The sequence below is a fragment of the Cynocephalus volans genome, chromosome 8, assembly GCF_027409185.1.
Source record: "Cynocephalus volans isolate mCynVol1 chromosome 8, mCynVol1.pri, whole genome shotgun sequence".
NCBI classification, from domain to species: Eukaryota; Metazoa; Chordata; class Mammalia; order Dermoptera; family Cynocephalidae; genus Cynocephalus; species Cynocephalus volans.
The window spans coordinates 151,646,366-151,673,595 of NC_084467.1; positions in this window are offsets into that span (position 1 = coordinate 151,646,366).

The window sequence follows — 27,230 nt, forward strand, 5'->3', positions numbered from 1 at the left end:
GTGTGTCCAGAAATTTATCCATTTCCTCCAGATTTTCAAATTTGTTGGCGTATAGTTGTTTATAGTAGTCTCGAATGATTCCTTGTATTTCAGATGAATCAGTTGTAATATCGCCTTTTTCATTTCTAATTTTGGTTATTTGAGTCTTCTCTCTTCTTTTTTTTGTTAGCCATGCTAATGGTTTGTCAATTTTATTTATCTTTTCAAAAAACCAACTTTTTGATTCGTTGATCTTTTGAATTGTTTTTTGGTTTTCAATTTCATTCAGTTCTGCTCTGATCTTAATGATTTCTTTCCGTCTGCTAACTTTAGGACTGGATTGTTCTTGTTTTTCTAGTTCTTTAAGGTGAAGTGTTAGGTTGTTCACTTGCCATCTTTCCATTCTTCTGAAGTGAGCATTTAATGCAATAAATTTTCCCCTCAATACTGCTTTTGCAGTATCCCACAGGTTTTGGTATGATGTATCATTGTTTTCATTAGTTTCAATAAACTTTTTGATTTCCTGCTTGATTTCTTCTTGGACCCATATGTCATTAAGTAGAATGCTGTTTAATTTCCATGTGTTTGTATAGTTTCCAGAGGTTCGTTTGTTATTAATTTCTAGTTTTAATCCATTGTGGTCTGAGAAGATACATGGGATAATTCCAATTTTTTTGAATTTATTGAGACTTGATTTGTGACCTAATATGTGATCTATCCTGGAGAATGATCCATGTGCTGATGAGAAGAATGAATATTCTGAGGTTGTTGGGTGGAATGTTCTGTAGATATCTGCCAATTCCAATTGGTCTAGAGTCTTGTTTAGATCTTGTGTTTCTCTACTGATTCTTTGCCTAGATGATCTGTCTAATATTGACAGTGGAGTGTTCAGGTCCCCTGCTATTATGGTATTAGTGTCTATTTCCTTGTTTAGGTCTAATAGAGTTTGTTTTATAAATCTGGCTGCTCCAACATTGGGTGCGTACATATTTATGATTGTTATGTCTTCTTGATGGATCAGTCCTTTTATCATTAAGTAGTGTCCCTCATTGTCTCTTTTTATGGTTTTTAGTTTAAAGTCTATTTTGTCAGATATAAGAATAGCCACTCCAGCTCATTTTTCTTTTCTGTTTGCATGGTAAATCTTTTTCCATCCTTTCACTCTTAGTCTGTGTGAATCTTTATGGGTGAGGTGGGTCTCTTGTAGGCAGCATATAGTTGGGTCCTGCTTTTTGATCCAGTCAGCCAGTCTGTGTCTTTTAATTGGGGAATTTAAGCCTTTAACATTAAGAGTTGTTATTGAAAGGTGTTGATTTATTCCTAGCATTTTATTGGTTGTTTGGTTGTCTTAGGTGTCTTTTGTTCCTTGCTTTCTGATTTACTGTTTGGTTTCTTTGTTTGTTGGTTCCTTAGGTTGTAGATAGTGCTTTTGTTAGCTTGTTTTCTCTTCATGAATGCCATTTTTATTGTACTAGCGGGTTTAGATTTTTCTTAGGTTTTTATGGCAGTGGTAGTTATTTTTCAGGAACCAAACCCATTACTCCCTTGAGGATTTCTTGTAAGGGTGGTCTTGTGGTAGTGAACTCCCGCAGTTTTTGTTTGTCTGAGAAATATACTATTTGCCCCTCATTTCGGAAGGATAGCCTTGCAGGGTAGAGTATTCTTGGCTGGCAATCTTTGTCTTTTAGTATTTTGAAAATATCATCCCATTCCTTTCTAGCTTTTAGGGTTTGTGATGAAAAGTCTGATGTTAACCTGATTGGGGCTCCCTTATAGGTGATTTGACGCTTCTCTCTTGCAGCTTTTAAGATTCTCTCTTTGTCTCTGAGTTTTGCCAATTTGACTATGACATGTCTTGGAGAAGGCCTTTTTGGGTTGAATACGTTTGGAGATCGTTGAGCTTCCTGGATCTGAAGATCTGTGATTTTTCCTATACCTGGGAAGTTTTCTGCCACTATTTTGTTGAATATGTTTTCAATGGAATCTCCATTTTCCTCCCCTTCTGGAATACCCATGACTCGGATATTTGAGCGCTTGAGGTTGTCTGATATCTCTCTCAGATTTTCTTCCATGTCCTTGATTCTTTTTTCTTTCATTTTGTCTGCTTGTGTTATTTCAAACAGCCCATCTTCAAGTTCAGAGGTTCTCTCTTCAACTTCGACAAGCCTGCTGGTTAAACTCTCCGTTGTGTTTTTTATTTCGCTGAATAACTTCTTCAGTTCAGCAAGTTCTGCTACATTTTTTTTCAGGACATTGATTTCCTTGTATATTTCCTCTTTCAGATCCTGTATACTTTTCCTCATTTCATCATGATGTCTAGCTGAGTTTTCTTGTATCTCATTCAGTTTCCTTAGAATTATCACTCGAAATTCCTTGTCAGTTATTTCAAGGGCTTCTTGTTCTATAGGATCTAGAGTATGAGGTTTATTAACTTTTGGTGGTGTACTTTCTTGATTTTTTGTATTTCTGGTGTCTTTTTTTTGGTGTTTATTCATTGTGGCAGGGGGTTTCACAGTCCACCGGTTTAAGACTAATGACTAACTAGGATGTTGCTGTGGTTGCCAATTTGGTATGGCTCCCGCCGTGACTGCTCAGTTGGCCTCTAGTGTCTTGTGTGTGTGGTTGCCTCCGGTCTTGGGCTTCTCCGGGGATCCACCTTTCTAGTCAGCTTGTACTCTGCTGGGCTGGTGGATCACGTACCACAGGGTGTGTGATCTCTGTTGAGCTTTCACTTTCTGTACAGGACTTCTCCCCGTTCCGTGTGCTCTGGCCCAGGCTGTTAGATCGTGCAGTGGCGACCCCACCGGGTGTGTGGTTTCTGTCGAGTCTCCGCCTCCCTGGCCGCACGTCTCCCCCCTCTGTGCACACTGTGCTGGGCTGGGGCGTGTCTTCTGCACCCCTCGTCTATCAGCTGGGCCTTCAAGACCCTGCTCAGCACCGCCTCGCCCAGGAAGTCTACCAGGTTTCTGCTAGGCACAGACGACCGGTCTCTCTGGGTGCCTTTGTAGCACTGTGTAGATCTTTCTCGGGTCTTGTTCACCTTTGTATCCCCCCGGTATAAACCGAGTCTAGTGCCCGCCTGCAGCCTGCTCTCCGGCCGGTTCAAGCGGACCTGGGAACTCTCCTACCAAACTATTCCCAACCAGAAATTCGTTAGGCTTTTTTCCAAACTGGTGGTCGCAGAGATGGTATCTGCCTCCCAGTAACAGGAAGTTTACCGGGCCGGAGTCCAGGGTGTGGTGGAGTGACAGTCGGCCCGCCCGTACTTCCTAGCCCTCCCAAAACTGGTCGGGACGCCCCACACCCCCAGCCCTGCCAGAGAACCGCGGAGGGAGTGGGAGAGGAGGTCGGCCCGCAGGGTCCGGAAAGCCCCGCGCCAGGCCAAGCAAATGGGCTCTGTGATGGCCGAGCAGGGCAGAGCTGCCCGCACCTGGGAAAATGGAGGCAGCACCGTGGCAGTGAGTGTCCTGGTGGTGCAGGCGGGAGCCGCGTGGTCATCCACCCCCCGAACACAGCTGTGCCAGGGATCACTCACAGTGCTGTGCCAGGTCGGGCGCTCGCTCTGTCTCTGGTTTGTTGCCTTCCGTGTTCTCGGCGCTGCCGCCTCGGGCTGTTCAGTCGCGGCGCCGCTCGGGCGCTCCCAGGAATCTTCTTTAATGCCGGCCTGAAACCTCGAATCCTGAATAGGGCAGCTGGCCGCCTTCAGCGCGGCCCCAGCCTCCGGGAACCTGGCTGCATCCACAGCAGCCCTGGCGCCGTGTTCCCTGTTTCAAGACTCACTTTTGCAGCTAAGAATCAGTTCTTTTCCTGCTCCACACTTCAAAGCTGTTGCCTGTAAATGAAGCAGCCTCTCCTGCCGGGGGCAAAGTGGCGTTGAGCCCCTACGACCGGCCAGCAGCAGCAGTCCTCCCTTAAGAATTGGCCAGAGGAAGGTCCACAAGTTTCCCGGCTGCCTAAGGCCCAGTGGCCACCTTTTCCACCTCAGCTACTCTGCGCCAGCCGCCGCAGCCGCCGCCATCTTGAAACTACATTCATATTTCTACCAATATTCTATAGATGATTATTTATGTTTTCTATTTTTATGTATTTATGTATTCTATCGAAAAAAATAAAATCTTTCTTTTCATTCTGAGCCCTCACCAGAATTGCCTGTCAAATTCCTTCATGGAAAAAAATCAGCATTTTCTAATATGCATTTTAAAAATCTTCCAGCCTCGGCCCATTCCCCAGTTCTAAAGCCAGTTCCTTGTATTCATATATTTGTTACAGCAGTACCCTACTTCTCAGTACCAATTTCTGTATTAGAGCTACCATGAAAAAAATATCATAGACTGTTGACTTAAACAATAAGCATTTATTTCTCATAGTTCTAGAGGCTGGAGACTTTAAGATCAAAGCACTGGAAGATCTCGTGGCTGGTGAAGGCCTGCTTCCTGGCTTGTAGATAGCTGCCTTCTTGCTGTATTTTTTGTATGGTTGAGAGAGTGAGCACTAGTCTCTTTCTCTTCTTAGATGTACAATAATCCCATCATGGAGGTCTTACTCTCATGATCTTATCTAAATATAATTACCTCCCAAAGGTCCCACCTCCTAATGCCATCCTATTGAGGGTTAGGGTTTCAGCATATGAAATTTGGGGGTACACATATTCGCAGTTTATAACAATTATGTTTTATGATCCCCTGAAATTTATGAAACAGTAACTGGCCAGGTAACATCTCTGTTTTCTAATTTCCCTCAGTAGTGAAGTCTACAAATACTTCAAATATTATACATACTATCTTTTCCCAGTTGTTAAGAAACTGCTTAAATTTTTCTTTAAAAAGCTCTGACCCCATCGAAATAATGACCAGGCACACTAGTCAGTCTAATACATGTTAATTACCTAATTATATTTCATTCTAAGTTATTTCTCTTTAGCTGAAGGAATTTATACTTAATGGTATATAACAGTATATGTTCCTTTTCACAGGTTAAAATAATTATTCTTTTGAGAACATTTTGTAAACTTCATTTATAGAGATCTAAATTACATCCAAGTAAGAAAAAAAAGTAGTAAATGAAAACTCAATTAGAAAAATAAGTAAGTAAATGTTTTTACATTATAGAAGTAGACTTTGAAATAAAATTGCAATTATATAACTTTTTTGACCTTCCCATTTGGTAGGAACAAAACTCAGTTGTCATATGGAGGCAAAGAGAACAAAATAACATTTAAAAAGTAGAGTCTGTGCCTGGACCTCAAGGGAGTGAGTAAAGCAAAGATGAAAAACGTGTTCCCGGTATCAAACACTGCAAATACAATGAGCAGAATTTAACACAGAAGAATAGAGTTGGGGTGTATCTTGAGAATGTGAACAGCAGTACTGTGGCATAAAACACATGTCATGAGAAAGGCTTAACATCTTATAGGATCTTTACAATTGGTTCCAAAAACTCCCCAAGCAACCTAGGCTGAATAAATTTATTTTTTCTCTTCAGATATTCTTACACATGTTTCTTTTTATTGTTCTATATTTGCCTTTAATCTAATTTATAGTTGTATAAATCATCTCTTATTGTGTAATTTTTTTCTGAAGTATAATTTCTCATATATAGCTATTGGCTTCTCCCTCGTGGAAGAGTAAATATCAGTTCTCTGGTTGATCGTACTCTACTCTTTCAATTTTGAAAACAGGGATTATGTTTACAGATGCAAGGGGGAATTCATTTTAAGCAGACTGTCATTTCTGAAGATGATGTAGGTGAGAGAAATACTAGAGCCAACCAGGATAACATTTATTCCAATTGTTTTGACATTTTATTCTGCATCAAGAAAATGAAAAATCAGAACTTACACTTTTTTTATTATGCTTAAAAAACAATTTTATTTATTTATCTACTTGTTATTGTCCCTAGAAAAATGTACCAGAAATATGAAGAAATCACAATGAACTTTAAGGTTATTTTTATGGGGGTAATTGTGTGATTAAATAAAAATCTGACATTATAATATAAAAAATGTGGACTATTTTTATTTAATTCACTGAGTAGTATCCATTGTTCAATTCTGGGAAGTAACTTTTAAACAAAGTTCTTCGGATTAGGGTCTCTAAATTTGGGGGTACACTTGGTAAATTGAATGAAGATTTTAGATGTCATATTATAAGCTTATCATCCTGAAAATGAATCAAAAAATTAGAATAATAAAAATGTTAATTTTTTTCTTTTAACTTCACCTCTCTTTTAGTTCTCACCAATTTTCCTTTCTGTGAGATTGATACTCACGTATCATTTCACTCTTGGTCACTCTAGAGACATAGCAGAGGAATGGGAAAGGAAGGAAGATCCAGTTAGTTGGTTAAAAATGTATAAATCCAACTTTTGTTTTCTGTCTGACATGTAAAGAGCTTGAGGCATTACTTCCATTCTCACAAGAAGAAAAATCTGAACAAACCAAAAATCAACAACTCATCTATCAGAGAATTGAGATTCACAGGGAAATTTACTGCCCTGCAAACTGTAGACACAGGCAAATGGATATAGAGAATCACATCATACCAGGAGTAAAAGCATATGGCTAGAGCTCAGTACAGACTGGTTTGACAGCTAAAAATTCCAGAGGGGCCCCCACACTTTTCCCTACCTGGATCTCACTGTGCATATCACAGAATAATGCTCTAGTTCTTAAAGCATGGAGAGGGGAAATGTTACCATACTGAAATATTCCCAGAGCTTTCTGTTCTTCTTAATAAAACATACCCTCAAAGAAAACTATTTACCAGAGTCTAACCCACTGAAATTAGAACAAAGCCTAATTTGGGGTAGGGAAACTCCAATTCTAGCTTTTCAGGTGTGAAAACAGAAATATGTAATTCAAGCTAACTAAAAGAAAGGGATCTAATCTTATAGAACAATAGAATACTTTCCCTCCCTCCTGACTTTATCACCACACTGATAGGGCTCCAACATAATAAAAGGGATTTACAGCTAAAAGATCTGCAAGCCTCAGATCTGATGTAAGAAGTCTCTAAGAATATCCCAAAACAACAACAGAAACAAAAACAAGGACACAAGAAAAAATTCTAGCCTACATCACAGCACAATTTCCTGTTGTCTGTAGCAAAAAGTAAAAACCATCTAACTTCTAGTCAGATAAACATAAAACCTCACACTAAAGGTATGTCTATATCAGTTCCTTTTACCAGATACAGCATTTCTGGCTTTCAACAAAAAATTACAAGGCATGCTGAAAAGCAACAACGAAAAAAAATAAATAAGTAAAACCACAATTTAAAGAGACAAACCAAACATAAGAACCAGTTTTACGCATGGATGGTAGACATTTTAGAACTAACAGAATGGAAATTTAGAGTAACTATGATTAATAACCTAAGAATGCTAATGAAAAAAATATGCAATATACAGGAAAAGGTGGGTATTGTAAGCAGAGAAATGGAAACTCTAAGAAAGAACAAAAAAGAAATAGAACAAAATACTGTAACAGAAATAGAACAAAACACTGTAACAGAAATGAAAAATTAAAAAAGATGGATCAGAATGTGTAAAATCTGTGGGACACTTACAAAAGGTATAGTGTATGTATAATGAGAATACCAGAAGAAGAAAGAGAGAAAAAAAAACCCAGAAGAAATATTTGAAAAAGTAATGGCTGGGACTTTTCCAAAATTAATGGCAGCTGTTAAACCACAGATCTAGGAAGCACATAGAAATCCAACTATAATAATTATAAAAAAAATCTATGCCTAAGTATATCATATTGAAACTATGGGAAATCAGAGACAAAATGTTAAAAGACAGAGAACAAATAAAAACCTAAACTACAAAGGAACCAGGATATAAATTACATTGGACTTCTTTTCAGAAACTACTCAAGCAAGAAGAGAGGAGTGAAATATTTAAAATCTCAAAAGAAAAACAAACAAAAAACAAACAAAAAAACCAAAATTCCACCAACCTTGAATTCTATGTCCAGTAAAATTATTCTTCAAAAATGAAATAAGAATAAAGACTATTTCAGACAAACACAAATTGAGGAAAGTTCTCAACAGTAGACCTGTCTTACAGGAAACGTTAAAAGAAATTATTTGAAGACTAATAAAATTATAAAGGCCAGAAACTCACATTAACACACAAAAAAGAAAAAGCATTAGAGAGGGAATAAAGTAAGTTAATTCCAAATGAATAAACCTTTTATTTTTGTTGTCAGAAGCTCAGCTGATCTAAGAAAAAGCTGAGCTACTGGGTGTCAGAGCAGCTGATTAAAGCAACCATCTATAAACAAACGAGTTAAGCCTTTAATTATCTACTGCAATGGTGTGGGCAAGAGTTTAAATACCAATACCACTATTCCCTTTTTCCCCATGGAACAATGCACCAGATGATGGTTATGTAAAACAGTACAGACATGAAGCTGTCTTAATGTGGAGGAAACCCAAAACAAAAGGCTCTTACAGTTTTATGTACCCTGTGGTTGAAGGGAGTGTAAGGGCAGAGAGATAAAGATGCAGAAATACTGGGTACTAAATTAGAGTGGGGAAAAGTATCTTCAAGTTCTCCCTCCCATGCACACATGAGAAGATCTCAGCAGAAAGCCTGATGGTAACATCTGCCCAAGGCCTCACATAAAGAAACCTGGGAATTCAGACACAGGCTATAGGGATACAAATATGGGAAGAGCATGACCTGGCAGAGGGGCCTGAGATCTTGACTAGAACTTTTTTTTCAGAGACCGTAATGCACTGAATGTGCATCCAGTATGGTTTATGAAGGTAATTCTCCCCTGTGGGGTTTGTCAGGAAAAGCCTTTGTGATTGCCTATGGTCAAGACTAAAAAAAAAAATCACACATGGGTTTTTAATAAGGAGTCAGATTCCTCATTTTTAATTGATCCAACAAATAACAATTTGTTCAAAATAATAATACCAACAATGTATTCAGTGATTACAGTTTATGGATAAGTAAAATGAATGACAGCAATGTTACCAGGAACATGAGAAAGGAATTAGGGATACTCCATTACAAGATACTTGCATTACCCATGAAGAGGAACAGTATCGTTTGAAAGTAGATTTGGATTAGCTGTAAACGCATATTGCAAATTCTGAGACACCAACTTTAAAAAAATTAAAGAAATATAATGATATGCTAAAACTGGAGAGAAAGTTGAATCAATATAAGATGCTCTATTAAAACCATGGAAGGCAGAAAATGAGTGGTGGGGAAAATAAACAGAGAATATGGGCAAAGATTTAAAAACAATTAAAAATATAGTATACATTAATTTAACTGTATTAATAATTGCTATAAATATAAATAGTGTGAATATGCCAATTAGGAGACTCAGAGTGCTTAAATAAATTAAGTGAAACAAGTCAGGCACAGAAAGAGAAATACCACATGTTCTCACTTATTGGTGGGAGCTAAAAATTAATATATAATTCACACACACACACACACACACACACACACACACACACACCAAAAAAAAAAAAAAAAACTGGGGGGGAAGAAGATATAACAACCACAATTACTTGAAGTTGATACGACAAGCAAACAGAAAGGACATTGTTGGGGGGGAGGGGGGGAAGGAGGAGGGAGGGAGGTTTTGGTGATGGGCAACAATAATCAGCCACAATGTATATCGACATAATAAAATTTAAATAAATAAATAAATAAATAAAATAGAATAAAAAAACAAGCCAACTATATTCTGTCTTCAAGAAACCCATGTTAAATACGACACAGATAAACTAGAAATAAAGGGATGAAAAAGATATACTATGCTAACATAAAACAAAAGAAAGCTGGAGTGGCTACATTAATTTCAGACAAAGCAGATTTCAGAATAAGGAAAATTACCAGCAATACAGATGGGTGTCACATAATGATAAAAGGGTCAATTCTCCAAGAAAACATAACAATCCTTAATATTAGTGTGCCTAATAAAAGAGCATCAAGATACATGAGGCAAAAACTGATAGAACTACAAGGAAAAATTGACAAGCTCACTATTATACTTGGGAACTTCAGCACCCCTCTATCAGTAACTGATAGATCCTGCTACCAGAAAATCAGTAAGGATATCATTGAGCTAAATGGCATCATTAACCAACTTGATCTAATTAACATTTATAGACTACTTTATCCAACAATAGCAGAATACATTAAGTGGAATTCTTCTCAACCTCACAAGAAACACTCATCAAGATAGACCACATTCTGAGCCATAAAACACACCGTAACAAATTAAAAAGAATAGACATTATACAAAGTATGGTCTCATACTATGATGAAATTAAACTAAAAGTCAATAACAGAAAGATAGTTTAAAAATTCCAAAGTATTTGAGAATTAAACAGTATACTTCTAAATAACACATCAATCAAAGAAGTCTCAAGAGATATTAAAAAATAGTTGAACTAAATAAAAATACAATCTATCAAAATTAGTGTAATGTAAGGAAAGCAATGCTTAGAGGGAAATTTATAGTATTGAATGCACATATCAAAAGAGAAGTAAGATCTAAAATCAATAAACTAAGCTTCCACCTGAAGAAACAAGGAAAAAAAGAGGAAATAAAATCCAAAGAAAGTAGAAGAGAAAGAATAAAATCAGAGCAGAAGTCAATGAAATTGAAAACAGGAAAGCAATGGAGAAAAATTAAACAAAAAAATATTTTTTTTGACAAAATTGATAAAATCGATAACCCCTATTTAGTATAACTAAGGGAGAGAGGTGGAAAGAGAAGTCACACATTAATAATAGCAGAAATGAAAGAGGGATCATTACTACATATCTTATGAATGTTAAAAGGGTAATAAAAATATTATGAACAACTTTATGCTCATAAATTTGACAACCTAAAATGGACCAATACTCTGTAAGATACAATCTACCAAAACTCATACAAGGATAAATAAATGAATGGTGTCATACTCAATAAATTAATGCCAAGACCAATGTCAAATAGTTTTTTTTCCTTATGTTTTCTTCTAGCAATTTTACAATTCCAGTCCTTATTTTTAAGTCTTTATTCTGTTTTGAGTTAAATTTTATATATGGTGTAAGATAAGGGTTTTATTCTTTTGCATGTGGATATCCAGTTTTCTCAGCACCATTTGTTGACAACACTATTGTCCCTCTTGTGTATTCTAGTCATTCTCATCAAAGATTAGTTGTCTTCTTTCACTTAGCAGTGAAAAAGATTAGTTCACTGTATATGTGTGAGTTTATTTCTAGGATCTCAATTCTGTTCCATTGATCTACTGTTTATATGCCAGTAAGATCTGCTCTGATTGCTATAGCTTTGTAATATAATTTTAAACCCAGAAAGAATGTGTTTAGCTTTTTTTTTTTTTTTTTTTTCCAAGGTAGCTTTGGCTATTTGGGGTCTTTTGTGGTCCCATACAAATTTTAGGATTTTTTTTTTTTTTTTTTTTAGATTTCTGTTAAAAATACCATAGAAATTTTGATAGTGATTGCATTGAATCTATAGATTATTTTGGGTAGGGGGACATTTAAACAACACTAATTCTTCCAATCCATCAACATGTCATATCTTTCCATTTACTTGTGTCTTTAATTTTTAAAATTTTTTATAGTTTCAATGTACAGTTGAATTTATTCCTAAGTATTTTATTTTTGTGATGCTGTTGTAAATGATATTTTTTAAAAAAATTTCTTTTGGGATAGTTTGTTGTTAGCATATAGAAACTCAACTGATTTTTGTGTGTTGATTTTGTATCCTGCAACTTCACTGAATATACTATATACCAAAAAAAAAAAAAAAAAAAAAAAAAATCTGGACAGTTTAGCCCACTCAAAGACCTAGAGAAAATAATAACCACTCTTAAGCCTGAACACTAAGACCAAATACTGTAGACTCATGTAAAATCACTAATTGATGCACATTTTGCAATTAACTTTAGCCTTGAAAATTTTAAAACCAAAACTGAGTTGTATCTCCCAATAATATATATATACATATATATATATTGCCACCTCACAGCAATGCCTTTGATTCTTTTCAGATATTAACTATCTTAGATGGGGCACTGGAAATAATAATTGAATACCAAAGTCATAAAATATTTGACATATGAAATGTGAAATGTGAAGCAGGTGTTACATGATCAAGTTCCCAACAGAAAACAAGTACATCAGGAGAACAGACTTGGAGAAATGCAGTGTACAGTCAAGGTCTAATAAATTAGATGAAATATGTTTTCTTTGGTGAATGCATAGGATTTAGTTAAGAGTTAATCAGAAATGTGAATATTCTGGGAGATAGATCTGCATAATGAATTTATCAACCAACAAATATATATTTTGTTTCTATTGTTTGCAAGGCACTCATCAAATCGCAGGGGATCATAAAAATGCACTAGACGTAAGCCCATTCTTTAGTAACCTAAAATCTATTAGGAAAGAAATGGTAGCCATTACATAAAAAGAACACTCTATAGTTTGAGCCAGAGGTCAGGGAATTCCTTACACTCTCTGAAATTAATCACTTGTTTGGCATTGGAAAAATAATTCAATCTATGAGAGAAAGTTTATCATCTTGTAAGATAAAAATAATCACACATATCTCATGGTATTTTGTGAAGATTAAATAAAAGAATATGTGAAATTGCTAGCCCATATTAGGGGTTTAATATGTGTCTGTTGAATTTCTTGACTGAAGCCTTAAGACTTGAAAATTAAATAATACAAGAGTTGAAGAACAACCCAAGTCAGTCATAGGTTTGATGTCAGAGGGACATTTCCAAAAGATTTGAGTTTAGATAAAAAAACATATCACCACAAAATGGGAACACTTCCTGAAAAAAAAGGAGCACTTTACTTGGATTTTAAAGGATATATCAGATTCAGAAAGATAGAGGAAAGGCAAAAAAAAACATTGCCAGTGGGAGGGAAGTTTGTCTGACTAAGCGCCATGACAAAAACTTAGGAAGACACACTTGGCAAGAATGGAGATCTGACTGTGAACTCTAACTCTTATAAAAGATAAGATTCATCACTTTAAAAAGCTTATGAAAATCGAAGGCAGATAACACTGATTTTAATGTTCTGTTAGTTACAAACTCATGATGAAATCAAGTAGCAGAAGAGAAGTTATAGGCTTATACTGGAAGAAGGCACTACTGTAAGTCAAAGCAGCTTCCCAGTGTGGGGGTTATTTGAAGAATATAACTCTTGCTGTTGCACAGAGATTATATTCAGATCAGGAGAAATTATAATAAAGCATCTATCTTGGAAATTATTACAAACAGCAACATGGTAAAAAATGCTTGAGACAGTAATGGTCTTGCATACCTATTCCCTAGTTAAAGCAACTCCTCCAGGAACTGTACTTCTGGTAAGTGGCATTTTAAAAGACAGAAAAAAATCTTCAATAGTGTAATCTTCTCTACCTATAATAAACATTTCAATGATAAGTTCAGGGTTGTGCGTATAAAATAAGGTGGACAAAATTTCATGGAAAAAAAATGGTAGGAAGAAATAAAGAGAATCAGAAAATATATAGGTTTTATATTTATTTAAATTGGGTTATTAGCTCTTTGATCTCTTTTTGTACAAGATATTTATCAGTATTTGTCATTTGTTCTTTTTCTTAGTTTTCTCAGTGAACTCTTTTTATGAGGTAAGAAATATTCCAGGGACTTTAGGGTTTCCATTTTTTTTTTTTTTTAATTCACATTGCATCCTGAAGGCTCACTTCACATATAAAAGCATGCTAAATAGAGGCAAATTGTTCCACTTACAAACTTTCAACTTAAAAGCTTCAGGATGAAAAACACAATTACAAAAGTGAGTTAACTAATCCTGCCACTAACAAATGGTAATATGAGCCACTTGGTCACTTTAAACAAAGGGGCTTAAGTCGAGCCTTTGGGGGCAAACCTTCATACAAGTAAAATGAGTCTTATTAATTAGTGTTATTAGTTCTTAACTCTCGTGTTAATGGATCTCTCGTGAGATCCATTTCTCCACGTTTGGAGGGAAGCACATTCTGATCCCTTGAGTACAGCTCTTTCCAAATACTGCATATGCTGAGGCCAATTGCCAATGAAGATTTGCAAAAAGCTTTGAGAAGTGGCTGCATCATTTCAATAAATGCACAGAACAGACATTGCCGATGCCCAACCTTAGGTTTATCCGCTGCTGTGATTTCTAAGAAAATAACCATTTCCCACCTTAAATACCTGCTTCTCCTTCTCTGCCTTCGGGCTTTCTGTGGCACCAACAGAAGATTGCTCCTTTTTAATCAGGCGTAGTAAGAAAGAATACATGTCCTGGGGGCACTCTTCAGTCAACGGAGGAGGAGCACGGTGAGCAAACATCCCAGCCTCCCCAGCCTCTGCTGGGGCAAGTGCGACGCATGTTCTCAGACGGTCCCCAGTGGGATTGAATTCCAGCTTCCCACATGGGAAACCCAGTTAATAACACAGCTCATTACTGGCTTTCGATCTCTTCCTAACTTGCTATCCCGACTTCTTTACTTGTACTACCTGGGATCACCTCCCACATAAAATACTTGCAATCAAGTCCTTATCTCAGGATCTGCTCTTGAGGGGAACAAAACTAAGGGTTGGTAGCAGAAAGTCCCTGAAGATAAGATTCTGGAATCAATCCCCTTGCCAGCTAGAGGACAACAGAGACCACATTATTACAAGGAGCATGTTAGGGCCTGGCATGCTGTAAAATTACAATTATGAAAACTCTCATTTCTGGAAGATTGGGTGAGCTAGAGAGGGAAGGGTGAGAACTAGCTAAGGTAAGAGCTGTGGCACCTGACTAAGTAAGGGGAAAGGTGACCATAATGATTATGGAGTTACTTTACCTGCCTGAGAAGCCTTTATACCGAAGAATGAGCATCTCGAGGCAGCCAATGATGAATTAGCAGCATTTGCAAAGATTTTTCTCTTGATCAGTTTGATGACACTTTGGACAGATCAGATTCTACTAGAATTTTATCATAAAATCTTGGAGCTACAAAGGAGACTGAATACAGAGCTGCAGCAGGTTACCTGTGGTAAAGTTAGGGTGATGATAGAACAGGAGTTGGACCTTGAGACTTGGGGTGGAAGCATTGAGTTGAACACTTGAGAAACCTGAACCCTGTTTTTCCTAAGCCCACCAAGCTGCCAGAAGCTGTCCCCACTCCCTGATCTTGCTAGATAGGAGCCAACCACGAAGGCACATGCCTCATAGTATTTGTCCTCCTCAAAGTCTGCCCCTCCCCCCTTCATTGTTTCCCATCTACCACAGGAATCCGCTGATTACTACTACTATGTGTTAGTAAGACCAAGGGGAGCCTTTGTTCTTTGTTCTTTGGGGCAAAGTCTTGAGGGTATTAGACCAGCAGGGTGGTGGAATATAAGGCTGGATATGGGAAAAACTATCGACATCATGGCACTCTCCTGAATCTCCAGTGTCTCAGTATTTAATCTCCTAGCAAAGGCATCTGGAGCTACTTTTAATAGTTTGCTGAAAAGGCTCCCAGAATCATGAACAGGATGCAGTTGGAGATGCTGGAACAGCCTGGACAAATTACTAAATTAGAGATCAGGAGGATCAAACAGGTGTGCATATTGTAATGGATTTATTACTTGATATCAGACATCTCATTAATTGATTATGTTCCTAGGAGGACCCGGAGACCCTAAAGCAGACAAGAATATGCTGTAAGTGGTTGCCAGCGATGTGACTGAGAAAATAGTGGTGATTCTCTGTAAAAAGGCTTAATGTTATGAAAGGTTGTCAAAGAACAACATTTCTATGGATGATAATATTCCAGAATAGCAGAAGCCTGGTCGTGTCATAGGCAAGGTGGGCTTTATTATCATAATAAGCAGTAGTGGATAGTGGCAATCAGGACTCCAACCTTGAAGGATCTATAGCCATGTCTTATAGATCATGATGCTTCTGAGGGCAACATAGTTGGTATCCATTCAATGAGGATTTTGCTTTGGTCTTTTACAACAACAAAAATACATCAAGACTGGGTGAGCAGATGGCTGAAGTAAGACCCCATAGTAGAAAAACTCAAACTCTTCAGCAGTTTTCAGAATTGAGGCAATTCTCAGACCCAAAGTGCACAATTAAATCAGAAACTGAGTTCCATTGAGGGAGGACCATTAAATTCCACCACAAGAATATACAGTAAATATATCTCTGATCCTGCCTATTTCCCAGAGCAACAGATGGGTAAGGAACAACAGTGGGTAAGGGGAATTGCCTAGTTTGTTGAGATCATTGGACACAGACTTTTAGCTGAGACAAATGTTATCATAGTTCTCCTGTTAGGGTGGGGACTTGGGAAGGCCAGTGAAAAATAAAGTCCTGGCTTCCGTCCATCTGGTGAGGGCCTCTACGTGTCTGTGCACCTGTGCCGTGTTTGTTTCCCTGTTCTCAGAGCATAAAATTGAAATGGATATCCTTATCAGATAGCAAAACCTCTTTGGCCGGTACAGAAGGAGTCGTTATGGTATAAAAGGTCAATTCAAAGTTTCTACAGCTACAGCCACTGGCCATGATCATAAATAAGAGACAATAATACGTCATGGGCAGAATTAAAAATGTTAGTGCAACCCTCAAAGTCTTAAAAGTGGTAGGGCTGATGGTTTCTATAATATCCCTATTCATCATAACAGTACAGTTGCTGGAAAAGATAAATAGGTCATGGGGATGGTTATACATTATCATTAACTTAAACAAATAGTAGACAAGTTGCAGCTGCTATGCTATATATGATGGTATTTTTGCCAGAACAGATCAACACTGCTTCTGGTGCTTGTTATGCAGCTCTTGATCTAGAGCTGAAATCAGCAATCTTTTCCTGTAAAGGGCCACTTAATAAATATCACAGTCTTTACAGGCCATATGGCAGCACAAAAGCAGCTTTAGGCAGTGTGTAAATGAATGGATGTGTCTGTACACCAATACATTTTTATTCATAAAAATAGATGATGATTCCAACTTGGCCCTTGGGCCATAGTTTGATGAACTCTGACCTAAAAAATATAGTTTTCAATCCCCATCAAGAAAGATGTTCTTATTTAACTGAGAACGAAAGCAAACCATATCCACTATCTTCCCCAAGGCCATTTTTACTCTCCTATTCTCTATAAAAAATGTTAATCATCTTTGCTCTTCATAGAACATCTCAATGGTCAACTATTGATGACTTCATCCTAATTGGACATAGTAAATAAGAAATATCAAGGATATATTGAATATATTGGATAACAGGAAGTATCAAGGATACATACAATATGTATTTGCTGTATATTGGATATATTGAATATATTAGTAAGAGATAAATATGTCAGAGAGTAGGAGATAAACCCTACATTAATCAGGGTCCTGTCCCATCAGTGAAATTCTTTGAGGTCTAATTATCGTAGGCATGAGGAGACATCCCCTGATACGGTTTCAATGTGTCTCCAAAAGTTCATGTGTTGGAAACTTAACCCACAATTCAATGGCGTTGGGAGGTGAGACCTTTAAGAGGTGATTAGCTCATGAGGGCTCTGCTATCATGAATGGATTAATGCCATTATTGCAGAAGTGAGTTAGTTATTGCGGGAGTGGGTTCCTCATACTAGGAAGAGTTTAAACACCTTTCCTCTCTCTCTTGAGTCTGCTCACTTGCCCTTCTGCCTTATGCCATTGATAACACAGCAAGAAGACCCTCACCAGATGTAGGCCACTCAACAGTGAACTTCCCAGCCTCCAGAACCATGAGCCAAATAAATTTATTTTATTTATAAATTAGTCAGATTCAGGCATTCTGTTATAGCAACATAGAATGAATTAAGTCATTTGTATAGGGCAAAAAACAAGTTATTGCATCTTGAATCTACTACACTAAGAAAGGGGAACATGATTTTTGGGGGGTGGTGTGGTTTAGAAGCAACATATTACATTCTTGCTAATACTTCTTCAAGCGATTTATCAGGTGACTCTGTAGGCAAGGTAAGGTTCTTCATCAGATTTAGGATATAGTACAATCACTCTGATGCTGGGACCATATGACTCAGAACCCAATGGTACTAGAAGCTTCTGTGGTAGGTAGGAATACTACGTGGGGGTCCTGGTGTGCCCCAGTAGAAGTTGAAGTACAGACCTTAAAGAGAAAACCACTCGTCACATGGAAAGGAGTTCTTGGTATGCTTCTTATGCCTAGTAGAGACTGATTTCCTGACTACAGGACACGAAGTTACAATTAAACTAGTGCTGTCGATGTAAACTACATATTGTCACATCCACCACTACATAAGATCTGGTGTGCAAAGGAGAATTCTACTGTATGATGTAAATAGTGTACTTGGGATCAAACTCAGAAATGTCCAGAAGACGCAAAGAAGTTGCATGAAGTGGTGGCCTACCCTGGACACATGTTCTGCCTCTGTTACTCAGTTGCCTCTCCCTCAGTTCACACCAATGGTCTTATTGATGTTCCCTACCCAACTGAAAGAAAAGAGAGAAAATAAATCCTGAGCCTAATTTACAGATGGGTTATCCCGGTTTTTGAGCGGAAGCCAGAAATCAATACTCCTCCCTATAGCTTCACTCGGGGTGACCCTAAGTGAAGAGAAATCTTCCCAGTAGTAAGAATTTCAAGCAATGCACATGATGATCTCCTTTTATGGAGGAAGGGGTGGTTGAGATAAATATGTATTCAGTTCCTTGGGCAATGGTGAATGGCCTGATGAGTTGGTTAAGGAACCAGAAGAAAAAAGATTGGGAAATTTAATAAAGGAATTATGGTGAAGAGGAATATGGATGAGTCTATGTAAATGGCCATGAGTAGGAAAACTTTTATATATCACATAAATGCCCACAAGAGAATATCCACTTATAACTAAGTGGATAAGATGATTTGTCCAGTAATAGTAGCCAGCCTCTGTCTTGGCCATCCTGTTATTTCTGCAATTAACCAATGAGCAGAGTATCACGGTGGTGAGAAAGGTTATGCATAGGCAAGGGCACAAAGGCATAGACTCCCTTTTCTAAGGCTTTTCTACTTACACACATTACTAAATGTCTGAACTTTCAGCAGCAGTGAACCCTTTGGTACTATCTTGTACACATCAAACCTCTCCTATCATAAAGCGATGAATGAATCCTCCTCATGGCAACTGAATCTTATGGTGGAATGAAGTTTTTCTTCCTTGCCCCAGCACTACTGTTCAAGTTCTGACAGATTTACAATGTGGCATACTAAACAATACCACCTTAAACTAAGGAAGTAATTTTATAGCAAAGGAGATGTAACAAAGAAAGAGCACTCATCAGATTCACTAGTCCTACTGTATGGTACATTACCCAAAAATTACACCCTGGGTTTTAGAATAAAGACTCAAAGATTCACCTAAGGTGATAACTTGGAAGAGACACACTGCCAGGTTGAAGAAATCTCCTCCAAGATATGGTATTAATATTGAGTCAAAAACAATTACATGGTGTTGTGTGCCCAGTCTCCTAACCATGGAACCAAGAACCATGGGGTAGAAGGAAGAACAGCTGTGATCTTCACTGCTGGTGATCTACCTGGGGAATTTTTGTATCCTTATAATGCAACATCAGGCTCTAATGGTGAGTAAAACCAGTGCCCCACATTGGGAAAGGAAGGCATACTTCAAAAGAGGAAGATTTCCACTAAACCCAATGCTACAACTGATACCAGATCATTTGGGACACTTCATGACATTAGAACAGCAGACAAAGACAGGAATTACTATCATAAGTAGGTAGGGTTGATAGTGGGAGCAAAGAGAAATATGTCCTGAAACTTGAGGAAAACACTGGGACATGTCTTGACGTGCTCATGCCCAGTATTAGTAAAGAAGCAATTATAGGCACCACAGCCTGACAAAGGCAAGGCAACCAGAGGTTCATATTACTTAGGGATTGAAGGTTTGGATCACCCTATGTAGCAAGCAATCTACACTAGAAGAAGTGCCTGAGAATGAAGTTAATCTAGAATAGGTGGTAAAGGATGAAGGTAAGGCATACTAATATGTATCCTCTAGATTAGTTGCAGCAACAAGAATCTAGCTTGCTCCACCAACCTTATACTATATAAGGTTTTATATATATAAAATCTTATATTTTAAGGGGTTTATTTAGAGATTGTTCATGGAGTGCAAACAACAAAGTATTTTCATTGTGAGGCATGAACAAATCTAAGCAGTGCAAGTGTTGGACTGATACCCCATCTCATGCCTCCTTGATATACCTGAGTTCACCTGAAGCCATGGTTTCTGACACTGAAACTCTCCTTCTCTGACACTAGAGAAGCTTGTTTCACAGAAAGTAGCTATAGCCCGACAGTGTCAGGGATGGAGATGTGCCCAGAACAATCTTCCACCAAGGATAGAAGTCTGTGCGTAAATGTCCTAGGCTCCCAGTGCCTGGTTAGATAATTCAGAGGCATGTTTCACGTAGTGTCTCAGAAATTCCTCCAGAGGGATTGAGCCTCAGTTTGTCACAGTGATAAACCATTAATTATTGAATACTTTACTGGGTTTTCTCTTACTCTTATATCCATTTTTGCTCTTTTTAGGGGGAGGCTGGGGGGTTGGGGGGTAAGGGCTTCCTAAGATTATCTCCTAAATGGATTATCTGCATCCAAATCTTTGTTTCAAGATCTGCTTTTAGGAAAACCCAATATAAGCCATATCGTATCTCAAAACACGTAATAACACAAGTTAAATATGAATGTATACATAAGCGTAACAAAAGTGTTACATTGCTTTGTATGATGTTGAGTGTACTGCCCCTTCCCAGAGCCAGGTCTTGCTCAGCACCATGTGGGTTAAAGAAATACATGAGCCTCAGGAAACATACTAAAATCCATCCAATCCATAATGAATATAGACATAGTATAATTAGATCAGCAAATCAAGCAGAGAATTTAAGGTCTAAATGGAAGACAGTTGAAATGAACCCCATTATTCATGCTGAGAAACTGATCCTGGGTGGCACTTGCATTGTAAGAACTGTTATGAGATGAAAGGACAAATAGCCTGCACAGTCTGACCAATACCACATCTCCCAACATGTTCTTGGAAGAACTGTTAAGAGAGAATTGAACCCAGACAATCAAACAGTGGAAAACTGGCTCCTTCTGTTTCAGCAGAAAATAATTTGTTTATAAATTTTAAAACTCCGAAATTTAAACTTATATCTACATGGTTTATTAGGCGCCAGGAATAACTAGATGACTTATATGTGCACATATACCAAACCAACCTGCGAAAGGCTAAGTGTTTCCATACGTTGTGGAAGCACAAGACCCTACAATTTAAAATTTTTATTTTCTGTCTGTATGCATGCGAAGGATCATGATAAGAGCCTGAAACTTCTTCAATTGTCAAACTGTCAACATTTTAAAATTGTTTACAAGTAATTCTCAATAAATCAAATGCTGAAAAATGTACTGTATATTAAAATAGAGATAAAATAATAATAGGAATGAAGAGTTTAGAAAAGTCAAGTAAGATATCTAAATATGTGATACATCCAAGTTTTTTTGGATCCAATTTTATTTGGAATTTACTTAAATATTTTACTTTCTTTTTCTCATTCCAGTCTCTCTTTCTCTTATTTCTCTTTGCTACAACCATGATCTTAAAAAACAAGACAAACAAACAAACAAAAAGTGCAGTACTACATTTTTAAGTAAATTGAAGTTTCTTTAAATATTACTGTTGTCATCTGGCCGAAAATACTTTCATCTCATGGCAGGCGTGGGGTGACTGGGGGTGGGAATGGAAAAGTGGTTCAGATTTTAAAAAATTAAAATAAAAAAATAGACAATAAGTTTATTTAGATGGAAATGCCATAATAAAACGGCAAGGAGAGAAAAATGAAATATTTATAACTGTACCTTTCCTGACCTAGTCACCAATTTAATTTACATTTTATAACAATTTTAAAAATCAGATTATTTATAATATAAACATAACATTACAATATTACACTTGCAATCTTTCAATAATTTAAAGAGCAATGTATATTTTTATTAAAATGCAATAGTCTGCAGTAAACAAACTTAATAGAAAAAATGTTATCTTTTTTGTTATTTACAAGATAGGAAGTTAAAAAGATAGTTATCTGAATTTTATTTCAAGCTATTGTCCAGAGTTAAATTTTTAGCTGATATACATCTTCATAAATTTACCAAGTTATTCATAAAATTTTATGTTTTTTATTGGAGAGGGATTAGGCAGTCTCAGAAGAGAAGTATAAAATTATTGCTGAATATTAAATTTTATTCAGATTTGAAAATTTTTATTATTAATAAAGAGCAATTTGACTATAAATGACATAATTCTTACAAGAGTCATGTCATAAATGGAGTGCCCCAGAGATGGTCTGGCATGCTTCCTTGTTTTGCAGATGAGGAAACCTGCATTTAGAGAAATTTAGTAGAAATCCTAAGTGAAAGTGAATACCAGGCAAGACATTTCCCAAATCCTTTCTATCGTACTGCCTTAAATGTAAAGAATGATCACAGTTTGTGTATCAGACACTAATAATTCCTGATCCCCAAAAGATAGAAAACAACATTGATGGAAGAGGATAATATTATTTTTAAGGTGTAGAAAATATTCTTCTATCATTTAGTAAAGGTGCTTCAAAGTTCCAGATCCATCCACATTTGATAAGCAACAGTAAAGTATTATTTTCCTTGCCTAAACATGATTTTTAAACAATCCTAAGAGCAATCTGTGAAAAAAAAAATACTGTGTATGATGAAAATGAATTATGAAGATGTAAAGCAACGTTACCAATTTTATGTATCATTACTCCTTGATAGTGTGGGGGTCTAAAAACGTGAGCCAATAGATCGTGAGAGACAAAAAGACCTACCCATATAAGGCATTATTAATCACCCACACTGATGTGGTTCTGTGTGGCTTTAAACTTCCAACTACTTTATCTTAACTTTTTTCACTATTTGCTTCTAACAAAAGGTATTTAATTGAGAAACAATCTGGTTCTGTATATAATATGACCTAGAAAAAGTAGGGCAGCCGATGTCATAGGTGACACAAAAACTGCTGTTATCTACAAACCCTAAATTTGTCAAAGGAACAAAGGCAATTTTCATTAAGCATCTCATTCTGGACATAAAGTTAGGTAATTTTTTAAGCGAACAAATTATTTGACCAAATTTCCATCTGTCTTTTCTCTTGGTTCCAGTCAAGATTGTTCCAAAGTAAGAGTTATTTAAATCCTTCTCCTAGGGTGGATGTGGGCCTTTCTCTTCTTCATTTTCAAGCCCTTACTTCAGAACCCATAGAATGTGGCTTTCTTTAAATCCATCTCTGTTGCAATGGACAGAGAAGATAGTTCTCACACTTTTCTTACAATTCTTTATCTCCTTACCTAGAAATAGCAGGTAAGCAAATATTGAAAAGAAACTTTAATTGCCACCTAGAAAATGGAAAAAAAGGAGTTTATTTATTTGTTTATTTTAACCACAACCAAAAACAAATGAGGAAAAGGCATTACTTTTGTTTTCTTTTTCATATTCTCAGGGAAGAAGACATAGCAGATGACAGAGGAGAAATAAGCAACCATTGAATTATAAGTCGCAGTAAAAAGAAGTAGTGCTCTCTATGTATGTATACATATGTATGTAAGTACATGTATACACGTGTGTGTGTGTGTGTGTGTGTGTGTGTATATATATATATAAATATTAAAGTGGGGAGAAACTTTAGTAAAAGAGATATAATAGCATTTTTTCTATTTTACCATAGATAAAATAAAACCAAACCACATAAATTCAATCCAATCACATCTATATTTAAAAATAGAGATATACACATAATATAAATATAAATACTTTCAAACTGAGTTGAGGCAAACACTAAAGTATATAAGATGCTGTTCTGATTATTTAGGTACATTGGTTTTTCAGATTTCAATGTCTTATTTGATATCGAGATTGCAAAACTACAATAGTCTTAGACTTTGCAGAGGAGCATAAATTTAAAAAAAATAGATTCATGAAGCAATTGCAGTGTAAGATATAAAGTGATCTTTCTTAAATGTTTATGAAGTTATTATGGCCCATTTAAGAAGAAAAATATTCTTAACAATATCAAATAAATTGGCCTCTTTTGATTTTTAGGAATTTGTGTCTTTCCTATGAATCACTCTCAAAACTAACAGTACATATTTCATCAAATTTTTGCAGTGAAATAAGTTGGTGTACAGTATTTGATAAACAATTAGAAAAATTAAGAATATTTGTAGCTTAAATTAAATTTAGAATACAGAGATACTGAGCTAGAAATGAAAACAAGTAATTAGCCTTATATTCTTTGCAAGTCTACATATTTTTCATATGCATTTACAAATCTTAACATGATCATATGACCTACACATCCACACAAAAACATCATTGGACTTAAACATCTTTGCTTATAAAACGATTCAGTGGAATGTTTGATCTAACGCTCACTTCTTATAAAGCAACATTTGCATGCTGCCTCTGAAATGATGTTTTAAAAGTTTGAATCTCATTACCAAAATTGCTCATAGTAAAACACAGTTTCCTTGTTAAAATTTTCACAGAAAATGTGGTCCCTGGATTGTTTGGAGGTGTTTAAGAGAAAGATAGCTCAAATTTCTGTCATTCATGAGCTCTTCAGTAACATCTGCTCCAAACTAAAACCTCCTACATAGAAGTAATGGCAATGGATGAAAGGGAGGGAGCAGTAGAAAGGTCCATTGACTGCCATTCAATTTACTGAAATTGCCCACTTAGAATACTTATTTAGACATTATAAGCGTCACTCTCTCCAATGCGAACCCTGAGTGCACTGCGCTGACATAAGGTGTAGGGGCTGTCTCCCTCTGCTCTCCACTTTCCGGAAAAGGGAAAAATGATACAACTGGAGAAAAATAAATGAACCACATGTAGGCAGGAGTCTGTGGTACACAGTGGCCACACATAGATTTGTACCTTTATCATGAGGTTCGAGGTGGAGATGCTGGCACGGGAAGCGTCTTAAGGACAGACTGTCTGGCTGTTTCGTTTGTGTGAGCATCTGGCCTTTCCACATGTCACAAGTCTGGCTAAAGGAATTATATACCCCACTGAGCATTTTCACAAAAGCCGCACGTATTTCTTCTTTGTGAAAGTAATTCTTTGTTATTGTGAGTAATCTGGAAAATTAAATAACCTATCTTGATGTTCTTAAAAAAGTCAGACCTCTTTTAAACTTCATACAATACTTTTGAAAAAATAGAAAGATTAAGATCGTCCATGTGGAAAAGACTTTAGCTAAAGAATATCATTCTCTGATTATAGGACATAACTTTCTAGGCTGATAGCAGCTTTGGGGGGAACAATTCAGAGTATTGTGAATTTAAAGGCCTGTGTCAAAAAATAAAAGGTACTTGAAGCTAAAATGATCAACTTTTCTCTCATCCAAAGTGTAGGTAGACCATAGATAACAAATATTACCTTGGTCGTGAAGCAAAATTACTCTGGAAAAACATCAGTGCATAAAATACACTTTAAAATCTTTTTCTCATATAATTGTGATGCTTCTTTCATTATGAATACAGAATATCCAGTTCTTCTTGTTTTTTAGGTATTCTATAAACTGTCTTACTCACATTTCCTTTGGATTCAGGCAACCGTCATCTACTTTGGGCTAGCATGAACAAAGAGATAATACATTAGAATATTATTGCGATCCCAGCTGAAGTTACTCAGGCCTTTGAATTTTAAATGAAATTGTTCTAAGTTCTCTATTCCATATTCTGTGGACAATCCAACCTCCTCACTAAGATAAGAAAATTCCCAGGGCTTACACTAGCTCCATGTCCTTGCATCTAGTTAATTCTCCATTTAACCTAACAATTTCTCTCTCTCTCATTCTACCCTTTCTCCACCCCCAGGGCCCACGCAGATGTATTACTTCTCTCCTTTAATTTTCTCAAAACAAACAAACCAAACATTCGTAAAAGGCATTTTGTGGAGTGACAGACTTTATAGAAGTTTTGGGTTACGTTGGGGATTAACCTCACAGCAACACTAACAGTTATAAATATTCGATGCCTTTCCCCATAAAAGTCATTTAGCCACACAAGCAAGAGGCCCAGCTTGTCTCCCTCAAGACTCTCTCGCCTTTGTATTTCCCTTACTTCATTAAGCAGAATAATTGATCTCAGTACTTTCACTCAGCTCTAGGGCTTACCTTTGTATGAAGGCGCCCTGATAAAGCACATCCATTTATAGCTTTCTTCCATCTCAGTTTCTTAAAGGAAAGAAGCAACATGATAATTTATTTTCTGACTGACATCAGTAGGACTCATTCAAAGGTAGTCATGTTCTGGTGTGCTATTGCACAGTAGGGTGACTATCATGAACAATATTGCATTATATTTTTCAAAGTAGCTATAAGAGAGGACTTTGAATGTTCTCATCACAAAGAAATGATAAATGTATGAAGTGATGGAGATGTTAAATACCCTGATTTGATTTTTATACATTGTATACATGTACTGAAACATCATAGTGCACCTTATAAATACGTACAATTATAATGTGTCAATTAAAAACAAAATTAAATTAAATTAGAGAACAAAATTTTTTAAAATGTAGTCACTACTGCTGTCCCTGAAATATTTCTGATTCTCCTCCCTTCTGGGCATATGGCAGGGTTGTATCTCCTAGCTCCTTTGTGATTAAACGGAGCAGCATGACTAGTTTTGAACAACGACTAGTGAGCTGTGCATGTCACTTCCAAGCAAGAGTATTTAATTGTCAGTGTGAGACCTTCCCATTTCCCACTGGCAGGCAACCAGCAGTGTCTATGATGCTGGCTGCCTCAGTGTACCTGTGTGACTATGAGGAGAAAATACCTCTGCTGACCCATGGTAGACACGGCTGTTTAAGTAAAAAATAAGCCATTTTGCTTTTAAGTGATTATTATTTTGGAATCCTTTGTTATTGCAGCAAAAATAACTTATTCTTGACTTTACTATTACTGTGCAGATATACAAAGAAGATGTCTTTAGTTTCTATAATATATCTGATCTTTCTCAAAGCCCCTACAGTGTTAGGTAGCAAAAGAAAAAAATTAATCTGCCAACTAATGATATCTAATTCATTTAAGTTTAACCATTTCTCTTTTTGCTTAAACAGTTTCTTTTGGGTAAATTCATAGACCTGAGAATGTCTTCTAGCATCATAGTAATGAGGGGTT